Genomic DNA, 25,276 nt, shown 5'->3' on the forward strand with positions numbered 1-25,276 from the left:
GGAGAAATCCTTAATCATTTTGACACTATGTTAAAAATGTAATACTTACATTTTGAATAAAATAATAAACTTGATCCTTTAAATTACATTAGAATTAACAGCAATAGCCATGGGGTTCTCTGGAATTTTCATATGTTCCGGGCCACATACTATTTCTAGGGCTGCTGTAATAAGTACCACAAAATGGGTGGCTTAAAACAACAGAAATTTATTGTCTCACAGTTCTGGAAGACAGAAGTCTGAAATCCAGAGATGAGCAGGGCTGGGTCTTTCTGAGGGTTCTGATGGAGAATGTGTTTCCCACCTTTTTTTCTAGCTTCTGGTGACAGCTGGCAATCCTTGTCATTCTTTGGCTTATAGATGCATCACTGTAATATCTGCCTCGATCCTCACAAGGCATTCTTCCTGTTTGTCTCTTCTCCTTTCTTATTTATTTATTTTTTTATGTTACCTTATTTTTGAAAGAGAACACAAGCAGGGGAGAGGAAGAGAGAGCGAAGGAGACATAGAATCTGAAGCAGGCTCCAGGCTCTGAGCTGTCAGCATAGAGCTGGATATGGGGCTTGAACCCAGGAACCATGAGATCATGACCTGAGCCAAAGTTGGATGCTCAACTGACTGTGCCCCCCAGGCGTCCCTCTTCTCCCTTACGAGGATACTGGTCATACTGGATTAAAGGCTTACCCTATTCCACTATGACTTCATCTTCATTTACATCTTAATTACATGTGCAAAGATCATATCTCCAAGTGAAGTCACATTCACAGGTATCAAGGATGAGGACTTCTACATATCTTTTGGGAGACACAATTCAATCCACAGCATGTAGAGACCATGAATCAAGGATCAGTTAAAAAACAATCAAGCAGAAAACTATAAAGCTGAAAACAGCTGGATAAATGTGGTCATTATGTATGAGTGTATGTATATGTGTGTTTGTATATGTGCTAATATATTCAAATTTATGTCTGATGTCAATTAATACATTGCTTTTAGACTAGTTCCAATTTGTTTTATAAAGTTATTTATTTATTTTGAAAGAGAGAAAGTGTGTGTGTGTGGGGGGGGGGGGGGGGAAAGGCAGAGAAGGAGAGAGAAAGAGAATCCCAAGCAGGCTCCATGCTGTCAACACAGAGCCCAAGTAGGGCTCAAATCCACGAACCCTGAGATTATGACCTGAGCTGAAATTAAGACTTGGATGCTTAACTGACTGAGCCACCCAGGTGCCCCTACTTCCAATATTTTTTAATTTTTGTTTTCTAATTTTTTCTTAGTAGGCTCTGTGCCAAACATGGGCTTGAACTCACAGCCCTGAGATTAAGGGTCATGTACTCTATGGACTGAGCCAGCTAGGCTCCTTCTCCATTTTTTTTTTTTTTTTTGACTAGTTCCAATTAAAAAAAAAAGAAAAAAAATTAAGTTTTTTAATTTATTTTGAGAGAGAGAGCACAAGTGGGAGAGGAGCAGAGAGAAGGAGAGATGGAGTCCCAAGCAGGCTCCATGCCATTAGTGTCTACAAATAATTTTATCAATTTTAAGATCTCTTAGCTGGAGATTTATTTTCAAGAAGTCTTTCTGAACTTCACCTTTGGGATTTGTAAATTTTTTCTTTGAGAAGTTTATTAGAATTCATCAATCTTTTAATTAAAAAAATGTAGTTTTGGATATATAAATTTATTCTTTTTTCATACAAGTAGGAATTGATTATACTTCAGGAATTTTTATCATGAGGAGTCATTATACTCTTGGTTCCATATCTTAATTTTCTAGTATTTAGACTTTTTGTAAATATTCTTTGAACAGCTAAAGTTATACCTTAGTAATTATGAAGTTTTAATTAATATATAGACTATACAATATAAATCTGAAAGCAGCTTATAGAACACTGAAGACTTTGATTTTATAGTTATACAGCACAGGAGTTAAGAAGCTATTCATCTGGGAAACCAGAATAAACAATGTTAGGTCAATGTTCATTTAATATTTTTTTAAAAAGTGAATTACCTCCATAATATTTTCAGAAGATTCTTTGCCTACCATGCCCAAAGTGGCAGTTCATTTGGAGCAAAGCATATTGGTTAAGCTGCTTAGAACTCAAGTCTTCCTATTTTGTGTATGCATTTTTATTTATTTGTTCCCCACTTTTTATGTGTCTGATCTATGCTTGCCTATAGAATTGAAAAGCTGTTTTGAAACCTAATTGAATTGTTTTATTTTACTTTCTTTATATCATTTTTTTTCCAGTAATGCTACTCTCACAGTACACTAATGCTTAGATGTCCTAAAAATGTGTTATTTGCTTTGGTTTAGAAACTAAATTAGAGTAGTAAAAAGTACCCATAGTATCTGCCTCTCTCATTTTAAATGTGCTAGCTCTGGCTTTTATGTGACACAGATTCCAGAGCAAGCGTAGTAGTAGACAACAATTATTAATTTTTATTCTCCCCTTCCAGCTCAGAAGGTAGTTACCTAAATGCTACACTAAATTTGGAGAAAAGAATGTTACCTCTGTATCCATATTCTTCCCCCTAATCTACTGAACTAGGTTTATTGCCCAATGAGCTAGTGAACAGGAAAGCAGCCATGGAGCACACAGAGTGAAACGGTGAAAAGAAGGGTGAGAACTGGAGTCATCCAGCTCTTCTCCACACTCAGATCCTGGCTCCAGAAGTCAAGCATCGGAAGATGTAATTAATTTTTTTTAGGCATTGGAATTCATGAAGACTGTCATATGGAGGGAAGGTTACAACCAAATCTAAAGGACAGCTCATGACTGAGAGTTCTGTGAAGTGTTACTGGGTGATAAGAGGGGGAAAACAAGTGTTTAAGGCAGAAATTATTTTGGGAAATCATGGTTTAAATAAAGTTAAATAGGTTTACCAAATTCAGAACGTCTCAGATCCCTAAATATGATAATACACATCGTAAACCACTAAAAACAGGGATATACTCTGTGGTTAATGGGCTCTGCACCCAATTCCAAAGTGGAATCAGAAAATCCCCACACCCACCTGGAAATAGCATCAGATGCTGCAGGTAAGGGGTTCAGTTCCCCTAGACAGCCATCAATTATAGATGCCAATCTCAAACTCAGGTTACCTGTACTTCTGACCAATTGGCTACAAACTGAAGGTTCCAACAATGACCTCCAACTCAGGGTACCAATCGCAAATTCAGGTTCTTACCTGTACTTCTTACAGACTGGCTATAAGTGAGGTTCCCACTGACCCTCCTTGGATTTGATTAATTTGCTAGACTGGCTCACAGAACCCAGAGAAACATTTTACTTAACAGATTACCAGTTTCTTAGGAAAGGATATAACCAGGAACAGCCAGAGGGACCAGAGGCACATAGCAAGGTATGTGGGGAGTACGCCAAGCTTCCATGCTCTCTGAGCAAATCACTCTCCTCAAATCTCTACCTGGAAGCTCTTGAAACTCAATCCTTTCAGGTTTTTCTGGAGCGTCTCTTACGTACATAGGTGTGATTAATTAAATCATTGGATGCTGGTGATTGATTCAAACTCTGGCCCCTCTCCCTTTCTGGGAAATTGGGGGTGGGGGAAGTGTTACTGAAATTTCCAACTCTATTCACTGTTGGTTCTCCTGGCAACCAGCCCCCATCCTTAGGTACTTTCCAAAAGTCACCTCATTAACATAAATGCAGGTGTGATGATAAGGGCTTGTTATGAATAACAAGACATTCATTTCACTTTATGCCTCTGAAGTGATTTCAGGAATTGACAGCAAGAGACAAAACATTTTACCAAAAGATGCTCTCATTGCTCTTATGAATGACCAAATATATAGTTTTTATAAGTCATAATATTGAAGTCCACTACCTGGTCTTCAAAGAAAGATTCCTTATAGCAGAATGGTCGTACTTGTCAAAGTATTACGGTGTATCATTATACAACAGGTATAGCAATACTATCTGATGAGGTTTTTGGAGTGGTGGGGGATCCGGAGCCGACAGCCAAAAAAGAATTCTTGAGGCATATTTGGTGCGGAAAGGTGATTTTGTTAAAGTGCAGGGACAGGACCTGTGGGCAGGAAGAGCTGCCCCGGGACCATAAGGAGAGATTGATTATATAGTATGCAGTTGGGGGAGGTAAAGTCAAGGGGAAGGTTCCAAAGGGATATTCATATACTAAAGAAGACTCAGGATGCTGGAGGACTAGCTATTGTCAAACTAAGGTTGTTTTCCCCTCTAGCAAAGCACTAACATTAAGACAGTAGGGAGTTCCTGGAAAAACCTAACTCTTCCGGCCTCAAGTATTTGTCAATGGGTTGTGTGTTATAAGGAAATTTAGTTCTATCTGCCATTTCCTTCTACCTTTGTTTCTCACATCAGTAATTACACAAATATGTCTAACATTTGGAGAAGCCAGAGTAGGGTAGGGCTAGATTTAAAGAAATAATTCATTTGTTCTATAAAGCCTTTACAAACATTTTCATATTCTTATATTAGTTTGACTATTGTTTTCCTCCCTTCATCTATGGCTACTTGTAGATAGAGCCTGAAAAAGAAGAGTCAAAAGATACTGGCTACGTGCATGTGTTGTGACATTCCTCAGGACTCTGTAACACAGACCGCCCATTTAGACTGTATGTTACCATATATGGGAGACAAAGGAGCAAAAATTGTACAAAAGGCAATCCCCCACTGCACTAGGGGCTCAGCCTTTTAGGTCTTAGCTCCCTGAGCTCATGCTGGCACAAATAAAGCTTTTTCCTGGAAAGAAAAGCCTTGGTGTCCCCACTCTCTGTGCGTGACTCACTGGTGCATTCTATTTAGTAATTAACAGTAGGTCAAGTTCATCAAAATATCTTATAACCAAAATGACGTCTCCCAGAGCAATATCACTCAGGTTTTCAGGCTGTACTCAATGTGTCAGGTTCTAGAAGCAAGAGTGGTATCAGCAATATATGGCTTCCCCCTTTCAGCATCCAGGATAATTGAGCTAAGAGACATTATCATCTCTTGCTCTGATCCTCTTTTGAGGTGTTAGTCTAACATTGGATTTACCTCATTACATAACCCATTTATGTATTCATTCCTTTATCCACAGCTACTAGTTTTCCTTCTCTGCATTGATACTCAAACTTTTCCACCTTTGGAAGGGATGTCAGGTCTACCACTGTGCTTGTGTAGCAAGCACATGGCAACACTAGTCTAGCAAGTTTCTTCTCCTCAGTTCAGTTCTTTTTTTTTTTTTTTTAGTTTTTGTTTGTTTATATGTTTGTTCATTTATTTATTGGAGAGAGGGAAAGAGCATGAGTGAGTGCGACATGGGGCTTGAACCCACAAACCATGAGATCATAACCTGAACTGAATTCAAGAGTCTGACGCTTAACCGAATGAGCCATCCAGGTGCCCCTTCTCAGTTCACTTCTATTCAGATAGGGAGAGGTTGCTCACCTACAAAACTAGTGGGCTATCTTCACTGTTAACCCCAATTTTGCCCGATACAGTGAAGGTACATCCTGCCCCACCAGGCCCTTAGAAATTGACAAAAAGGTTAAAAATAGTTACAGTTTCTTGGCTAGGAATCATCCCTGCTTCCTTTGTAGTTGCATCCTTCCCTTGTAGTTGCAACCCTGGCCCTACAACCACTGCATCAAGTGGGAGGGGGGTGGGGGGCGGTGGGGAGAAGCTGTGGTGATGTGGGGAAGAAAAAACACCAGCATCCTTGCTCACTGCCTCTTCTTCAGATGCACCAGAAACACAGAGGAATCTATCCAGTGGGGACATTCCTTTAGCCCCAATCATGTTCATATTGAGTGTGAGGACACACTCATGAAGACGTGTGCCAGCCCTTCATGATTTTATCTCCCTGTTTTAGACAACCAATGTTTTAATTGCCCATTCCAAATCTGTTAAAACTATTACTGCGAGGAGGATTATGTCTCTGTCCATTGCTGGCCATTATGGGTTGTAAAATGTGTTCCCTGGCCGGCAGAAATGATGGCCCACTGTCCAAATTGGTATAGCATCTTCTGTTCTGGTTCTTTCATAACACTCAGCATTTACATCTACGTGAAGTAAGGAAAGCCCAGTGTAGAGCCAGTGTCTAATCCTATCAGGACTCATTTGTAGTCTGCAGTGCTACCGGTATCACTCGCCACTCGCTCACTCGCCAGCTATGATCAAGGCCTTTTTCTACCAGGGGATCTGCCACAGAGCATCAGCAGTCTCTGTCTCTCTTGGTAGAACAGTTCTTATTGGCATTTTTTGCCTTGGAGGGTGCAAGGGAGGTATGTTTGGATTCAGCCCATCTCTGCATTGCTGCAGTACCACCTGTTTCACTCATTTCATGGATCCAGGTGGCCACTGTAAGTAAGCACACAGGGATATCTGCTTGTTAATTCCAATCACCTTCTGAACCTGAAAGAAAATTCTTCTGATGGGCATCAACTTGTCCTACTTGAATGTCCTCCTCAAATTCCCAGTGATTTCCATAGGGTTGTGCTCCTCTTTAATAGTTCAGGCTTCCATTGCCCTCCTGCCTGACCATATGACTAGGCCATTGAGCCCTTTCTGGTAAAAACCAATACATAGGAGATTTTACAGCTCTTCAATTCTTCCATCACTGCTGGGATGCAGCATGCAATTCAGCCCATCAAGCTGATTTGTTTTTACCATCTTCACTCAGAATGGTAGCCTTCTATATTGGATCTTGTCCATTCCATATTGAATCTTGTCCATCTTCACCTTGGAACTGCCACCTCTTTGTGGGTCAGTTGAGAGCTGTTTATAGGGCACTGTCCATGTTAACAGAATCCAGCAGCTTCTCATGTACTTCCAGAGTCAGGCCAAGGGAAAAAAGGCTCCCTGCTTGTATCTCTTCCTTGCATTCCCCAGGCAGCATGATCCTGTATAAATCATGCGAATTTTATTGTGGAGTTTTTGGGGCACTGATATCTTCCTCGGATATCATCCAAGACATTATAGCTACTTCAGATTTTAAGATCACTTTATATCTGCTTCATAGACATAGCTTTAATTTATAATATCCAATAACAAGGTGGTAAATGCCCTCAAATGGAAACCCCCTAGTCCAAAACCCCAGTAGTATTGCTGGGAGGTGCTCATAAGCCCTAGTCTATGTTTTGCCTAGGGCTATCACACAGAATTTGTCCTTCCCAGCACTCCAACTTGTATTCTATGCTGAGTGGGCTTAGGCAGTCTTACTGGTTCTCACTTAGTATTTCCAATTATTATTGCCTGAATGACAGATTTACAAGCCTTCTATTTTTTAGTACTAGGTAGGGGAAATGTTTCCCAGTGAGATACAATGTCTATCTCTATAATACCATCAGGTAAAAGAGACTTCACATAAAACCCTTTCAACCACCTCACATAAAGCCTCAAACATACCAATTCTCCACACATTTTTTACCTTAATTCTATTAACTCATATTCTTATATCAACTCTTGTTTCCTAACTGTAGCCTCTATTAAGACTTTATCCACAGGCTTTGGTTTTATAATACTAGACAGGGGAAGTATTCCACAGCCAGACATAATATTCATTCCCTAAAAACATTCAGGTAAAGGAAACACAACTTCTTTACATAAAGCTTGCTTAAACATTCCAACTTTCATAATCCTATCAACCATTATATTTTTTATACTCTCTCAATCCAATTGTAGCCCAAGTCAGGGTGAACCACAGTTCTTGGAACATCTGTATTAAGGAATCCTGGCAACTTCTCTACTCCCGACGGATTTACCTATTCCTGTGCAATAGGCTTGGGTCCCCCAGTAAGGAGCAGAGGGACCTGGCCCTTTTGTCAGCCTTTACCTTTATTAGCCTAATCACTGTCCTAAGTGATTTCTGGTCAAGTTTTTCATAGCAATCTCTACCTTACAACTTTTGAAATTTCTTCCAATTGGGGTAAATAGAAAAGATGTGTTTATGGTCCTTTTATGTTGGAGATCCAACAGGGGATCCCTTTGGCACCTCAAAGCTTTGGTAGTAGTGTATTATAACCTTTGTTTTAACCCATCAATGTCCATTTTATTCATCCCATTTCTTAATAACCATCTCCAGATTTCCACCCAAGAGTTCTATGACTCTTCCCCTCCTATTTCCTCTTTGTTTCACTCCCGTCACATTTGCTTTACCCACCTTATTTCTTAAAATAACCTTTTACAGATTTCCACCTAATTGGGAACAACCTCTTGACTCTTCCCTAGGCCTCTCTTCCCATTCTCTTGTTAATTGACCTAATTTACTTATTTGTATCTATAAGACCCAGGAGGGGAAGTTGAGGCAGCAAATTCTGTTTGTCCTTTGGTTATATGGAGTGCCCACATGAAACGTGCCCCTTTAACCACAGCATTTACAATGACCAGGATAACTGGCATATTCATTGAGTGAATATCAAAAAGATAAAACCTTCAACAAATTTTGGACTTTCGGGAAGGAAGTATTATTAATTTTGAAAACAGGTGTTTTTTGTTTTTGTTTTTGTTTTGAGAACTCAGTGCATTAGCCTATAAGATAACACTTCTTTCTCACTGAGTCTAAATGAAAATTAAAGCAACATTTTTTTTCACATTAAATTATCTGAAAAAATATCATTTGTTTTTCCCTATAAATAAAAGGCTCATTTTGAATTAGTTTGAAAAAATTACTTTGAATTAAGAATTTATAGAATCATTTTAAGTAAATTTCTCCATATATGTTTCTATAGCAGTTAAAAATGTATTATTCTTCAGAGTACCTAGGTAGCTCAGTCTGTTGAGTGTCCCACTCTTGACTTTGGCTCAGGTCATGATCTCAAGATTTGTGACTTTGAGCCCTGCATCGGGCTTTGCACTGACAGTGCAGACCCTGCTTAGGATTCTCTCTCTCTCTGGCTCTTTCTCTCTGTCACTCACTCTCTGCTCCTCCCACACACTCTTTCAGAATAAACAAATAAACTTAAATACATGTGCTATTCCTATTTACACAGTTTTTACTGATTTCTCTTTGACTTTCAAAATTCTTCCCTCATGTTCCTTACATTTTGTAAGAGGTGAGGAGAGGCAAAACTGTAATTTATATCAAAGCAAAATTCTTATAATATCTTTGAAGATTTTAGACTTTTAAAACATGGTTTATCTTTGAAAAATCAAGTATCACAGCTGTTATGAAGAAGCACTGACTGCCAGAGTTAAACGTGGTAAAAATGTTAAAAATCCATCTCTTTTATGAAGTACTTTATCTTAGTCTTCTAGTTCAGGACGTGGATTGGCTGAAGTTACTTTAAACAGTAAATACTGAGAGATCAACACCATATGGTTAATTAAGTTTACTCTCATCTTCCAACATTTACATTACCCCTCTCACCACACACCTATTTAGGAAAACATTTCTGTACTTACCTATCTCCTGTTAGCTCCTCCAGTTGCTTTCTTGGCTTTACTTCATTCCTACTTTTAATTCCTAGCTTCTGTTATTCAGCCTCAGGCCAGATGTTTCTTCCTTAAAAAGTAGTAATACAGAATATTTTCTAGAAATCATTCCGTTCTTATTGTGTTCAGTGCCAAGCTTCCTCCTAACTTTCTATGTGGGGGTTCACCCTAGGTATCCATGCATAGCCAGGGATATTCCTTTTATTATTACTTTTACAGATAATAGCAGAAATGGACAAGAGTTGTTGCCTTCCCAGTATGTAGCCACCATGAGCATGGTGGGAAGCCATACATGGCTAAGTTTGACTGTACTCCTAGCTTTCGAGTTTGTTCTATAATCTCAGCCCCCCTGCCCTAGTGATTGATTTTAACCATGCTTATCTCAATTAGCACCAATCAAGGTTGGAGATCTGTGGTAAGCTGAATAATGGACTCCCAAAGACGATGTGCATTATTCCCCAAATCTGTGAATGTTATCTTATATGGTAAAAGAAATTTGGTACTTGTGGATAAATTAAAGATTTGTATATAGAGATTCTCCTGCATTATTCCCTTGGGCCCAGAGTGTAATCACACGGGTTTTCAGTAGTAGTACTGAGAAGGAGTCAGAAAGGAAGGAGGAAGTTATGTGATGATGGAAGCAGAGATCTGGAATGGGACACCTAGGAGATGGAGAAAGGGGCCACAAGTCATGGAATACAAACAACAAACACTAGAAGAAGCCACTAAAAGCTGAATAAGGCAAAGAGACAGAGCTTTGAGAAGGTACCAGTTCAGCAGACACCTTGACTTTAGCCCAGAGAAACTGATTTCAGACTTCTGGAACTGTAAGAGATGAAATTTGTGTTATTTTTAAGTCACTACACTGTCGTAATTTGTTGCAGCAGCAATAGAAAACTAATATAGGATTAGAATCCAATCCATTGACTTTTCTTGTGTAGTTCGTAACAAAACAAATTTCATTTCTTCTGTATGCTATATAGAACAGATGTGAGGTATGAAACTATTTTAGCCATTAACCTGTATGATTGAGGACAGCTTCAATGTGAAACTGACAAATATAGGAGAATAAAATTTTAAAAAATGTACAGAAAAGCAGGAGCATAGCCATGGTCAAAACATATTTGAAACCTGCAATGACTCAGGTACATAACTGTTGCAGTTATGTACGCTTATAAATTCCTTTCATTATTGACTAGACTTTTTCAATTACTTGCATTGAATGCAACTCAATCGATGTAACAGTTTGGCACAAAACCTGTTTTTCAATACAATATCTAATATGCTTTCATAGCTGGATGAAACCAGAAGGAAGCTGTCCTGGTTTGAACAAGTGTAACTGATCAGTAAGAACTGTGAAAGCAGGCATGGTATTATGGTACCTGTCTCGTTCACTATCATATCCTCCTCTCTAGTACTGTTAACAAATGAAAATAGGTGTTTAATAAATATTTTTCAAATGGGTTGATGACTAAATATAAAATGTACAAAGTATGACTGGAATACCGTTATCAGCTAATCTTGCCTTAAAAATATGTTTTGAGCTATGAGAGCCTGAATATAAAAATGCACAATGACCAGGCAGTACCTGAAAATGGAACTCTGACCTAGAACCTCTATAGCAACCAATCAGGAAAGCAGATCACAACCTCTACAAGCAATCGGCCCCAAACAGTCAGAACTCAGTCAGTGACTACCAGCTTCCCTATCTTCGCCCTAAAATTCCAACTCAGGACCAATCAAAGAAAGTCCAATACTCTCCTCAAACCAATCACATAAGATGCTGAGCTCCTACTTTGCCTGCCCCTAGCTTCCCCTGGCCCACAATTCCAACAAGAACGTACGTGATGTTGTCTCTTTTTCCACTATAAAGCTTTCTCATTGCCCTGACTACCTCTAAGTCTCTGCTAAGAAAAGATGGCTGATTCCTTTGCCATAGCAAACTCTGAATTAATAGTTTCTGTTTTTTTGCATTTGGACTATCTTCATTTATTTCCACAGCTGTGTAAGTGAGGCTGACATTCTCTCTTCAGGTTATTTCTTGTCTTAGTCGTTTATGCATAAGACACAAGTTTCTGTGAAAAGGTACCTTTTCAATAAAATTTCACTATATAAATGGGTCAGACTTTTTTTTTTTTTTTTTGGGGGGGGGGAATGTAAAGTAAATAGATGGGAATTAAATTATTTTGGTCCTGAAATAATCTCCCACTGATCTGGAATTTGCTTAAAGTTTGACCACTGGGGTTTCATTTAATTCATTTATTAATTTTTAAAAAATGTATGTAACAATTAAAACTCTCTATGACTGGCGCTAAGTACATGGTCACAGTGATGGACAAATTCTGCTCCAGATCTCAGGAAGATTATATTCCAGAAAGATAGTGAAGTTACTGCACATTTGCATAATTATATTTTTAATTACAATCTTAGTAAGGGCCAAAGGTAGAAATTCAGGAAGATAAAAGGATATGGCAGGGTTCCAGGCTTGAGTGGGACTGAGAAGGGCTTTATAAAGTAGTGGTAGGGGATCAAATTGCCCCTCCCTCTAATTATCTTCTAAAACTTTAGAGATTAGCATGATTCCAGGAAGGGTTTAAACCCCTTGACTGTAACTGAATTCCTGTCATTCTGGCAGAATGGGGCATAAAATTAGAAATCATTTTAGCTTATTAAAAAATAAAGTTACATTTCTTAATACTAGAGATTTTGGACTCTAATTCATAACTGCTACACTTACATACCCTATACCCTAAGGTGTTAAAAATGATTGTCAGATTCATTTATTTTCTTTGTAGATATATCTGTGTTTTTTATGGTAAACTAGTTATTTGAAAAGAAAGTGAATAAAGACTGCTTGAAAACCCTTTCACTTTAGCTTCCTGCAAAAAAAATAGGGCAGACACCTTATGAGAGTCTTTAGGAAAACTCTTCATAATTTATCCCCAAACCTGTCTTCCTCTACTTTTCTAGGACTATCCATCACTCTCCTTGACACCCTCAGTATTTTCAACATGCCAAGCTTCTCATCCTTATACACTCAACCTGTTTTCATAGTGCCCTTTTTCTATTTGTGTGCTTTAGTCAACTTGAATTGCCTTGTTTGCGTATGCCCAGGCTAACTATGATCTCCTCTGTGAGGCCTTCCCCGCCAACCCACCTCAGATAAGCACTATTAATGTCCTACTTTACCCTTATAAGGTAGCATATTTTCTTATAGCTAATTAAGTTTTTTGAAGTATTAGGGCAAGTATTTGGAGATGAAAACCATATACTTCAGTTGTCTTTGTTAACAGCATTCTCTATATCATTGTTTAAATTTCTATGTGACATTTTTTTAACCTGTATCTAACTTATTATGAAACTAATTTAACTTAAAACAATATAATACTTCACAAAACTAAAGTGTGTTCTCAAAGATATAGATTATTTCAACCATATTTACAATTTTAGAAAACCACTTATTCAGAGAAGTTAATGGAGCAGTTATGAGCAGTACTTTATAATGGTTAAGAGGCCATCTCTGAAGCTCTGAAATCAGACTGTCTCAACTTGACTTTTGGATATGCTACTTATTAGCTGTGTGCCCATGAGTAAATGATTTCAACTTTTTTTTGGCGGGGGGGTCTCCATTTCTTCATCTGTCAAATGGGGACATTTATAGTACCTGACATAGAGTGTTGCAGTGAGGTATAAACAGATGAAAAGAGGTTAGAACAATGTCCGGCACATGCTGATCTCAGTACATTTTACCTATTAATTATATTAGTAGTGATGATTGTAGTGGTAGGAACCAGAGGCCAGGATCAGTTTTGGTGTTACATGTGACAGACAATATGCTAGTTAGTTCTTCCATCAAGGAGTTCTAGTCTACTGAGGGGGCAAAAATATAAGTAGATCAATACACACCATTGTGTTTGATGCCACAGGAGAGTAAGGCACATAGGAGATCGGGAATATTGCGCAAGAAGCAGTAGGGAAGAAGTAACATCTGGGGTGAGTTACGGAGTTCTGGTAGAAGTTAGCAACAAAGAAATGGAGAAGCAGTGTCTCAGCAAAGATGAATGCAGGAAGCCTAGCAGACCATTGCACTTAGAGCCCCTCACTGTAGAAGAGATGTGGTAGTCAATACCATGGTAAACAGAGAAAGACAGCCTTTAGATTGGAAAAGGGTTTGTGTTTCATGTGAAGATGTTTGGATTTTTCACAGGAGTTAGGGAAAAAAATTAACTATGGGAATTTTATTTTTGATTGAGTAAAAGTATTACTTGCCATTAGTGTGGACAATGGAGTGAGTTAGGAGCATGTATGCCAGGTAGAAATTTATTGTACTAATTCAGAAAAAGCCAGCAAAGCCCTGGATAGAAGTAGGAACAGAATACAGAATAGAAAGACACTATTTCAAAAATATGAGGAGGACTGAAAAGAATTGAAAGCTAGAGGCAGAAATGGGAGGTTACAAGGTTTGGGCATGTTTGCATAAATTTAACTATAGTTAAGACGTTTAAATTGAGGAGAAATAGGAAAAGATATAAAACTGGCCACTTAGCACTGAATGTTCACACTTAAAGTAGTTTTGATCAGTCAACTTATGTCCTGAACTTGGAGACCACACTACATAAATAAAATAAGAACTAAATAAATATCTATCAATCACATTATGAGGACACTGAGGCTATTACTTATTATAAGCTATAACATAAATAACTTATTTTGAGAAGGAAAATGGAAGGTATAAAATTGGTAAATTATGTTACTTATGTAATTTATGTTAATTATGTATCTTTTGTTACTTATATGTCGTTCCCTGCATTGTGTTGATTATTTTAAATATCACTATAACACAAGAGCAATCTTATGAAATGGTATTAATATTCCATCTTATACATGAGGAATGTCAAGTTGAAAACATTAAAATAATTTAAGGTTAGGTAAGAAGTGGCAGAGCCTGGCTTAAAATCTTAATCAAACCCTGCATGTTTTAGTCCTATACAAATCACATTACACTCCTGACAAAGTAAAAAACAATAATAATAAAACAAATAAAAAGACTAGATATACAGTAGAAGCTGTTTTGTAGAGGAAGGCCACATTTGTTCCATATGAGAGGAAGAAAACCTCCTCCAGTATGAAGAAACATAAATTGATATTGTGCTCCTTACAACATGCTGACACTGTGACAAGAGTCAGACTTTAAAATATAAAAAGTATTGTTTTTGCATGTAAAAAATATATAGTCTTTTAAGGATCTGAACTCAAAGAATATTTAGAGACTGCTACTGAAAGTATAAGAAGGCAGAAAAGTGGGGCTAAAATGGTGAAGCAATTTAATCCAAGGGCACAATTTTGCATAGTCTGAATTTACTTTCATCTGTATAAGGATAAATAGAAAGTATCTCAGATTTCAGCTTTAGGAGATTTAGGTTATTATGAAGAATTCAAAGAGGCTCTGATGGCATTCTCACGTGATGCCCTTTAAATAAAACATTTTATCCCCCCAGAAATCTTTTTTCCTTTTCTTTTAGAGGGAAGGAAATAAGGTCAGACACTTCCCGGCTCCACCCCCTAAGCTCCTGCCTCACTCAGAACATGGAGCTAAGGAGGGACAGGGCCCAGTCTCCCATAAGTCTGCCCTTCCTCCAACCATTCCTTCCCACAGCGTGAAGATTAGAAAAATTTAACTATATGGTTCTTCCCCTGGCGCTGAACAGAGACCCCCCCACCACATCCAAAAAGGAAGTGGGGGAGGCAGATGTGGAAAAAGGAATTGCACTGAAGCCCCCTTCCAGTGAGGGGGTAGGGATGCAGGAAGAGGTGGAGGTAAAAGACAGGGCAAGGAGAATAGAAAATTCCTAAAACCTTTTCCTTTTAACCTGACATATTTATATATTTACAGTGTTGGGGGAGGGGAGGGGATCTGGAGTGATAATAATACTTCAAAGGCAGGGAATGAAAGCCAAAGAGCAGCGGTTTTGGTCATAATTTCCTGATACTGGGAAAGGGGGAAACAGGAAGTGGGAAGTGGTGGGAGGGAATGTTTGAGGGTCCTGAGTCCACAGCTCACTTCCAAAGGTGAGGCAGCAGAAAAGAGGTGGCTGGGTCCAAAGGAGTAAAGGGCACTGGGAGGGGAGCCTGGGTGACTCAATCAGTTAAGCATCCAACTCTTGATTTTGGCTCAGGTCCTGATCTCAGGGTTGATGAGATCCAGCCCTCAAGGGGCTCTGTGCAGGCAACAAGGAACCTGCTTGGGATACTCTCTCCCTCCTCTCTCTCTCTCTCTCTCTCTGCCCCTACCCCGCTCACGCTCTCCCTCTCTCAAAATAAATAAAATAAACTTTTTTTTTTCCTTTTTAAGGGCTCTTGGAGAGACATATATAAGAAGCAGCCACTCACGTCCTGCCTCTCCGTCTCTCCACATCTCTGAAGGCTGCGGGACTACACCAGATGTCTCCTAAAGCAAACTGAGTGGCCACTCGTCCTGCGTCACAGACTTCAGCACGCTCTTCTTGAAGCTGTCCTGGGCATCTCCCGTATCAAAACCTCATACTAGATGAAACAGACTTTCTCAGAGTTAAAGATGATGTCCATCTCGCACATGCTGGGCAAGTATTTGTCCAGGAGCTCACCACCTCGGTGAGTCAGCTCCAGCATGAGGAGCTCATTGTCCCGGCGCTCAAAGGCGCAGCAGAGGTAGAGGCTGGCATATCTTTTATAGAGGATTTTAAGGTCCGTTCTCTCCAGGAAGCCGCACACCATGAGCTTGCAAGCCAGAACGACCGCGTAAGATCTCAAGCCACCTTATTTCGTTGTTTGTCTGACAAGGCCATGTACCACTGTAGCAGCCGCAACTTCTCCAGCCCGCCGAACAGTTGCAAGAATCCCATTAACTTGCAGCCGGCAGCTCTGCATGTCCCTCTTCAGCCACCGTAGGCGCTCAATCCTCTCCACATCTTTTTTTTTCTTCCTGGCGTGAAGCCTTGTCTGTGCCAGAAACTTTGTTCGAAGCCTCCTACGTGTGCGGGGGAGTTTCCAAGACGTCTGGTTGAAAGCAGTGAAAGGTGAGAAGGGTATCTTCTTACTAATATGATCACCTTAGGGGCCGACAGCCTTTTGACAAGGCTAACTGTTCCCTGCTGCCTTTATCTAGACTACACAAGTCAGACTTGCTTGGGGCTTTGACATTCAGGGATCAGTTCTTACTGAGGACTGCTGATATTTCAGTTTTTTCCATGAGCTGAACTTTGGTGCACTTGAGACATAATTGTTATTATGTAGTGAAGTTGTTATATATATATATATATATATATATATATATATATATATATATTTCAAAGCAACAATTTGTTATATATGTAGACATCTTATGAATAAGCAAATACATCTTTTATCCAGTTTTCCAAAACATTTTTAGAACTGACTTAAGATCATGGTAATTTAACTTGAATTATTTTTGAATGCAATATAAAGTCATTCTTTTCTCATGATTGCTTGATTCTAGATTTCAAATTTGTCTTTGTATATAATTGTAATCTCTCATTTTTCCCCCACAAATAATATATTAGGTGGATTCATAAAGCCTGTATAAAATGCAGTTAAACAATTTACATATCAAGTATTTATCTATCAAATATAAGTTAATCATGACTTTAAATAGTGACAAATTGATAGTTCAGTGACAAAACGAAATCTTGTGTTATCTCTAGAAGAATGGCATCTATGCAATAGAAAGTTTGGCTAGAATGACTGGAGTGAAATGCTAGCTCTGTGAAGGACTAGGTATGGGACTTTGGAAAAGCATTTCACTTAAGTGTGCCTCATTAATAAAAATGTACTTAACATTGTATTTTAGGTGACTTATAGAGATATTGCATCTGAAGCATTTAGGACGTTACTTGCCATATAGTTAGCATTCAGGAAGTATTAGTATTTACCTATTTCATACAGACAAATTTGGGAAGGAGGTAGTCTGATAGTGAGTTGCCTGATTTTATTTTTTCTGTTGCCTGAAATAACCTGATAGATCCAAGGGGGTACTGACATTGACTTCCATTGGGAGGACTGATGATGTTGATGATGTTATGTTGGGGGCTTAACATTGGCTATGATGGGATTATTTATACCAATTAGTCCCAAAAGGCAGTTGCTAAACATTTACCGGGATAATACTGAAGTTAGCTTTGTTATTCAAGTCAATAGTTTTCTCCTGCTCTGGTCTCCTGGTCCCGTGCAAAGGATCTTTAGACAGATTATAGAAAATATTCCATTTATTAAAAAAAAAAAAAGAGAGAAAGAGGGGCGCCTGGGTGGCGCAGTCGGTTAAGCGTCCGACTTCTGCTCAGGTCACGATCTCGCGGTCCGTGAGTTCGAGCCCCGCGTCGGGCTCTGGGCTGATGGCTCAGAGCCTGGAGGCTGCTTCGGATTCTGTGTCTCCCTCTCTCTCTGCCCCTCCCCCATTCATGCTCTGTCTCTCTCTATCTCAAAAAATAAATAAACGTTAAAAAAAAATTAAAAAAAAAAAAAGGAAAAAAAAAGAGAAAGAATTTTGGCAGTTTCTTGTACTATTAAATGTTTATCAGTGACGTGACCCAGAAATTGTACTTCAAGGTATTCACCAAAGAGAAATGAAGGCCTATGTGCCCAAAAGAATTGTTCAAGAATTTCCTAGCAACATTATTCATAATGGGCAAAAATGGAGTTGTCACAAGACAAGAGTATAAAAATAATTGTTGTATTTGTACAAGTGAATACTACATAACAACAACAACAAAAGAAATGAACTGTTGATGCATGAAGCCAAGTGAAAGAATCTCACAGAAGGAGAGTTAATTGAAAGAAGCCGTACAAAAAAGTGTGTAGGACATGACTTTGTTTATATAAAGATTAACACCAGACAAAAACGATCTATGGTGAGAGAAATTAGAACAGTTGTTGCCTTTGGTGATTGAGGGTGGTGGTGGTGGTGGTGGTAGTGGTGGTAATGATTGACTGGAAAAGAGCATGACAAATTTCTGGGGTGATGGAAGTGTTCTCTATCTTGAATTGGCTGTTGGCTACATGGGTATACACATTTATCATATCTTATCAAACTATCCACTAAAAATCTGTATATTTTATTCAACATAAACTATGTATCAATAAAGACAAAACAATATATACATATATATGTGTATATAATATACATATATACGTACATATATAATATACATATTATATTATGTATATGTACGTATATATGTATATTATATACGTATGTATGTATATTATATATGTATATATGTATACATATATATGTATATTATATACATATATATGTATACATACATATAATATACATATATATATATAATATATGTATATATATTTAAGTTTATTTTATGTATATAATATGTATATACATATATTTATATAATATATGTATATATATTTAAGTTTATTTTAAGAAAGAGAGAGCTGGGGTGGGGGGCAGTCAGAGAGAAGTAGAGACAGAATCCCTAGCAGGCTTTGCAGTATCAATGCAGAGCCCAATGCAGGGCTTGAACTCACAAACCATGAGATCATGACCTGAGTCGAGATCAAGAGTCTGACACTTAGCCTTCTGCACCATCCAGATGCCCCTAAAGCAATATATTTTAATAAAAATGCTGCTAACAGCAGATATGGGTGATGACTAAATTTGATAATTAGAAAATAAAGTTTGGGGAATATGTATATTTATATGAAAAGAAAAAGAAAGGTAGCAATTAGATATACAATCCATCTAATCTATCTTTCAATCACTATAATTTTTTGAATTGTGTGACATTGAACAACTAACTTAACCTTAAGAATATTCTGGTTTCTAATCTGCACAAATGGGATTAAATATAATATTGACCTCAAAAAATAGCTGGCTGGATTAAAGGAAATCATTCATCAAGAGAATTTGTGATGCCTGGCATTTAGTAAATGCTTAATCATTTATACTTAGTTCTTTTATAGCTATTCTTCTATAGCCATTTTTATTAGGAGATAAATACATAATAGAAAAGATAAAACTCAAAGACACCATCTAGTAAATTTCCAACTCCATCTCATGAAAGTGCCAGAAAGAATGAAGCAGGTAAATGTGCAAGCCATATTTTTATGTAGTAACAGTATGTTATTTTGTTATACCGTTAAGAAATGACAAACAGTTTTCCAAAATACTTGGAGAATTTTCTCACCAGCAGTGTGTGAGTTCCAGTCACTCCCAGCTTCACCAACGCTCTGGTGGACTTTTTAACTTTATGCATCCTAGCTCATTGTGATTTCAATTTGCATTATTCTCATGCTTAAAGATGCTGAGTGTTTTTGATGTGTTTGTTAGTCATTTGTGTATCTTGTGAAGTTTAAGTTCAAATGTTTGCCCATGTTTTTTGTATTCTTTGCTTTCATTTTTTATAGCTGATTTTTAATAGTCTTCCATTTTGTGGACATATATATTCAGAATATAAGTCATTTGTCATATATATATATATACATATATACTATATATGTATATATATTCATATACATATATACTATTTTCCATATATATATATGTATATATATATATATATGGAAAATAGTATTTTTTTTTCCTTGCTGTGGCTTACTTCTTCATTTTCTTTCCTTTCCTTTTGTTTTCTTCATTTCTTAATGGTATTCTTTAATTAACTGAAATTTTTAATTTTGGCAAAGTTCACTTTTTAATTTTTTTCCTTTTATCAGTGCTTTTTATGACCTTTGTAATAGATCTTTGTCTACCGAGAAAATATTTATTTCTTACACCTCTGGTTTTATTGGGGGAATAGTCTACCAATATTCTACCTAATATTCTACCAATATTCTACCTAATTATTTTTCCCTTCTTACTGATTATCTATATCTACCTTCCTATTCAAAGAAAGGGATATGACAAATTAAAATAATGAAAGCACCTTCCTGTTAGAGATTGCTAAATTAGTGTGGTAGCTCCAAAAGGTTATTAACATTCCAAAGCAACCCCACAGTGTTTTAGTAGGTTGCATTTTTGTGGAGGACATTATATTTGAGCTATTTCCCTCAGAGAAGGAGAGAAAAAAATTCACATTGTAAGTCAAATTTTATACAAACCATGTGGATATAAAACTTTAAATATACATCTGGTCTTCTGGGAAACTCTTTCAACTTCACAGACTAATGATATAATCAAAAGTTACAGAAATTTTAATCTATAAAGTGTTTTAAGGCAATGATTATTTAAATATAAACTCGTGTCTGTTTTGCAGGATACATACATTTGCTACAGATAGATCTAAATTTATACTAAAAATAAAAACACAAACTTTCTTGGCAACATTGCTTCTTTTTTTCTAAGAACCAAAAAATCCAGTTATGTAAAGGCATAAGCATTTTTACAGGAAAACATCCTGCACTTTAAAAGTGGTACTTGATTGTGTAACACAAGTAAAACATTTAAGTTCTTAATTGAAAGTTGCATTGCTCTTTAGCATTTCTTTATACTTTCAATTGATGGTCATGTAATGCAAATAAGTAAATTTTGAAAGAGTAATCAGTGCCCCAAAACTTAAGACAAACTTTGTCCAAATATTCATCTTTCTTGCAATTCAAAACTCTGGAATTAAAATACTGTTCTTTCACGCCTATGTCATATGTATTTTTAATATGTATAAATAGATATTCTGCACATTTATTTTGTATATTTTAAAGTATATATGGATAAATAAAACACTGATGAACAATCATGCTCTATTGTTCTGCCCCAGATATCTGAAAAACAACTAAGTAGCACATCATCCCAAGGTTAAGATTGTTAACATGATATTTTTTCCAAAAATGAACTAAAATCTATAATTACTAAAGTTGGTTTACAGGGATCACAAGAGGGATGTGTGATCCCTGATTTGTGTTTTTATTTGATCCTAAAATTCAGGGCTTTAATCTTTTTCTCCCCATTTTAATTGTAATGATTGCTTTCTATAGTTATTTAATGAAAATTTCTATTCATAACTTTGTATTTAGAAATCTATAGAGATTTAAGATCTTTTACGTGTTCAGTAAACCATGTCAGGCTTTACAAAGCTTGGATTATTTCTACATGTAGACCTTGATCAAGGACCCCTATATAGAGTTAAGTCAGGCACCCCAAAAATAATTTAGAAAATATAAGCAGTTGCTGAGACGACTGGTTATTTGTGAGCTGGTTGAAATTATTAAACTTCTTAATTTCTTATGTTGTAGGCCAGAGAGGTCATGTAATGATATATGGCACAGAGATGTCACAAAACGTGTGGTACCTTTGCTCAGGATATATCAGCTTTCATATTTTTTCCCTTTGAACATTAGATGCTCAATTTTTAAAGTTATTTTCAGAAGCATGATATTTCACCAAGTTTGTAAATTACAAAGCAAGAAAGAGTGTCAGCAATCCCCTTAATTTTCAGGTGTGTGTACCATGTAGAATAGTATGTAAATTACTTGGTTAGAGTGTTGTCATAGTTACAGTAAAGATAAGAATTTATATTATAAACATATACCAAATATTAACTTTATTTATTAAATATTATAAGAACGGGGATGGTACGGCAAGATTTAGTTTTATTTGCCACGTTCAAAATATATATTCTACATATCTTGCTTTTACTTACTTATTTCATTACATCCATTCTTTTTCATCTCTTAGATAAAGCAGAAATAGCAAATACTATATAAACTAAACACAAATACAAGGAAGAAACATAGAGTGCCTAGAGATATTAGGGAAGACTTCAGAGAGCCTTGACTGATGACTGGAAGAGTAGTAGACTTTTTCCAGATAGACAACATTCTAATTATTCTATTTACTCTCCCATCCAGCTGTTTTGTTTGTGATTTTTGTTTAAAGTGTTGATTCTTGTATTTGTAATATTTTTTTCCTTCCCACATACTGCGCATTTGGGAAAATGGTTACCGCAACAATTCTTCATTGGTTAGTTCAGATGCCCAAAGGGTGAAGAATTTATGGAAGATTTTCTTTTAGTCATGACATAGGCAAGTTGATTCCTATAAACTTTCTTAAGCCCTATTTGGCAAAATACCTCTCTCTCTCTTATTGCTATTAAATCTCCAGTCAGCATTTATTACACATGCAAGAGTGTAAGGAAGTAAGCACCTCTTTTATGTTTGGTCTAGTTAATCTTGTATCTAAGGCAAATGGCTTCTTATATTCTTTCTACAACTCTAGGTACATAGAAAAAAATCATGAAAAATCCATTTCCTGGAATTTTCCTAAGGCAAAATAGCAAGTAGCTAAATCACCACCCCACCATTTATGTTTGTGCACTTTCTTGGCCCCCAGTTTAATTTGATTTAATTCTTCTGTAGCCTTAATTGCCATCTCTTTTTTCAATGGTTAAGTCATATATTAAGATTTGCACAGTTTCTAATGAAGTGCACATAAAGGTAACTGTTATATATTTCATATTAAGATTGTAGAAAAATGTAAGATTTTCTACTCTTAACATGGAGAAAAATGTCATATTAAATGCTTGTTAATGTATATTAAATATAACCTTCCTATAAGATGTAAGTGAGTCTATTCCAGCAAATCACGTTCATGGAAAAAAGTAATAGGAGACCCAAAAGATTAAATAGGACTATTAAATTGTAACTCACTTATGTGCTATATTTCATGTCCTTTTTTTGTAAGTAGTTTTAATCACAGAGCATATAAAATTATTTCTAACCAACTGACAATCTAAAATTTAAGGACGAATTTTTACTTAATAGATTTGCTATTAAGATTATTGTTTCTGGGGCGCCTGGGTGGCTCAGTCGGTTGAGAGTCCGACTTCGGCTCAGGTCATGACATCAGGGTCCTTGAGTTTGAGCCCCATGTCGGGCACTGTGCTGACAGCTCAGAGCCTGGAGCCTGCTTCAGATTCTGTGTCTCCCTCTCTCTCTGACCCTCCCACATTCATGCTCTGTCTCTCTCTGTCTCAAAAATAAACATTAAAGAAAATTAAAAAAAAAAAATAAACGTTAACAAAAATTAAAAAAAAAAGATTATTGTTTCCTAAGGAAGGCATTAGGCCTAGCCTTCTGATTTATATGGTAATTTTGCAGACAAAATGCTTGTGTTTAGGTGTTTGCAAATTGTATAAGAAAAAGTAAACTAAGAAAAGTTTTCCATTTTTAACCTTAAGATAAGTGTTTGATAATTACTTGTGCATTAATTACATGGAATGCAGTTTACCTTCTGAAATATGTGACTTGGTTTAAGCATCCAATGAATAAGGGTTTAGTTAAGAGTACAAATTACCTTATTTTTGTGGATTAGTTGAATTTGTATTGGCTTAACTAACCCCTGACAATTTTGAATGTTACCTGAGCCTTATGCTCCTGGAAAATAACAGTTAAGAAATGCCAGTCCCCCACCCCTCCCACTTTATGTTCTAGGAAATGCTCTACTGCAAGTAACTATCCCTGTGTGACTTAAATAAGATTCATGGATAGCCTTCTTGTTTATAAATGATAAGGCTAGACATAGACTCTCCAAATTCCCATGCTTGGGCTCATAAACTGTGTTACTGAGAAATGTGGACAAAATACTTGGTAACCTGGCTTGATCCATGTTTGGTCGGTTTTCCCTAGGCCCCTCAACTGTGGTCCCTCCTTTTTGAATCCCTCCTGAGAATCAGCTCACTTCACAGAAGAACATTCCTGATCAACTATCTGAGCACACCACCTGTTAATCCCACTCCCTGAAAAGGGTTTTTTTGTTTTTTTTGTTTTTTTAGCCTGTTTACTCATTCCTACAAACCTTTGAGAGGTTGATAGATGTCTTAAGTTCAGAGTATTTTCGCTACTGTCAAAGTCGGCCTCCCCCTATTCTGGTAGCCTCTGGACTTGCTTTTAATTGAAAATCCCTTTTTGTTTTTTATTTTTTGAGACAGAGAGAGAGGCAGAGGGAGAGAGAGAGGAGTCTGACATGGGGCTCAATCTCCCAACCTTGAGGTCATGACATGAGCTGAAATCAAGAGTCAAGAGTTGGATACTTAACCCACTGAGCCACCCAGGTGCCCCGATAATCCCTTTTTAAATTATGATCAGTTTCTGACTTAAGAAACATTGTTACAGACAATTATTCATGCAAACCCATCTGTACAAATCAGAAATAGAATTAGGAACCCTCTCAAATTTTGAGAATTTAACTTAGATATTTTTAGGAGGAAGGAGAATCAGAATAATTTAGTCTTCATTTTAATGCTGGCCTAGCTTTCAAAACACTGAATTATATCCAGTTTACTATTATAGAAGTCTGAAAAAGCTAATGAAGTGTCATAAAATTGAAGGACAAAATGAAGCCAGCTCAAGACTTTCACTTGCATATTAGGGCAGAATTCTGATTTAAATGTGTACCTTGGGAAAGCTAACATTCTTTACTTGTTGAGAGAAAGTTTTAGGTATAATCAAACTCCCAACTGTATATAGGGTGTGGCAAGTCAGGGAGGAAGACAAGAAGCCATCAGGTATACCTGGACTATTTATTATATTATATCCCAAGTACCTAGCCCAAGGCATAGGGCATAGTGTATAGTGACTTAGTATTTATACAGTACATTTATAATATCTTTTTTTATGAAATTTTTTTGACACAAGGAGGCTTCATTTTTTAGTTTACTTCACTCAAAAACATGTCAGTTCTTGGAATAAGATTGACAAAAGGCATAATGTACATATTTATTCATTGAACAGAAGAAAGAGGATGTTAGGAAAATGAGGAAGTGATATGTATACATATTTATATCACTCATTTTCAAGTTTAAAAAACAATGCTAAATTTTATGCTTAGTCATCTTGAGATAAAATTTTGCATGACATTATATATTTTCT

At 36.8% G+C, this 25,276-nt stretch overlaps 1 long non-coding RNA gene across 1 annotated transcript in view; it reads left to right on the plus strand.

Annotated features, from left to right (window-relative positions):
• Positions 1-16,367: 16,367 nt before the first annotated feature.
• The window catches only part of LOC131484706 (uncharacterized), a 379,601-nt gene continuing 370,692 nt past the window's right edge, over positions 16,368-25,276 (plus strand). Inside the window, exon 1 of the long non-coding RNA XR_009248401.1 lies at positions 16,368-16,461. This is a non-coding gene — a long non-coding RNA (uncharacterized LOC131484706). The remainder of the gene's footprint in view (positions 16,462-25,276) is intronic.

Source organism: Neofelis nebulosa, chromosome 1 (assembly GCF_028018385.1).
Source record: "Neofelis nebulosa isolate mNeoNeb1 chromosome 1, mNeoNeb1.pri, whole genome shotgun sequence".
Classification (NCBI taxonomy): domain Eukaryota; kingdom Metazoa; phylum Chordata; class Mammalia; order Carnivora; family Felidae; genus Neofelis; species Neofelis nebulosa.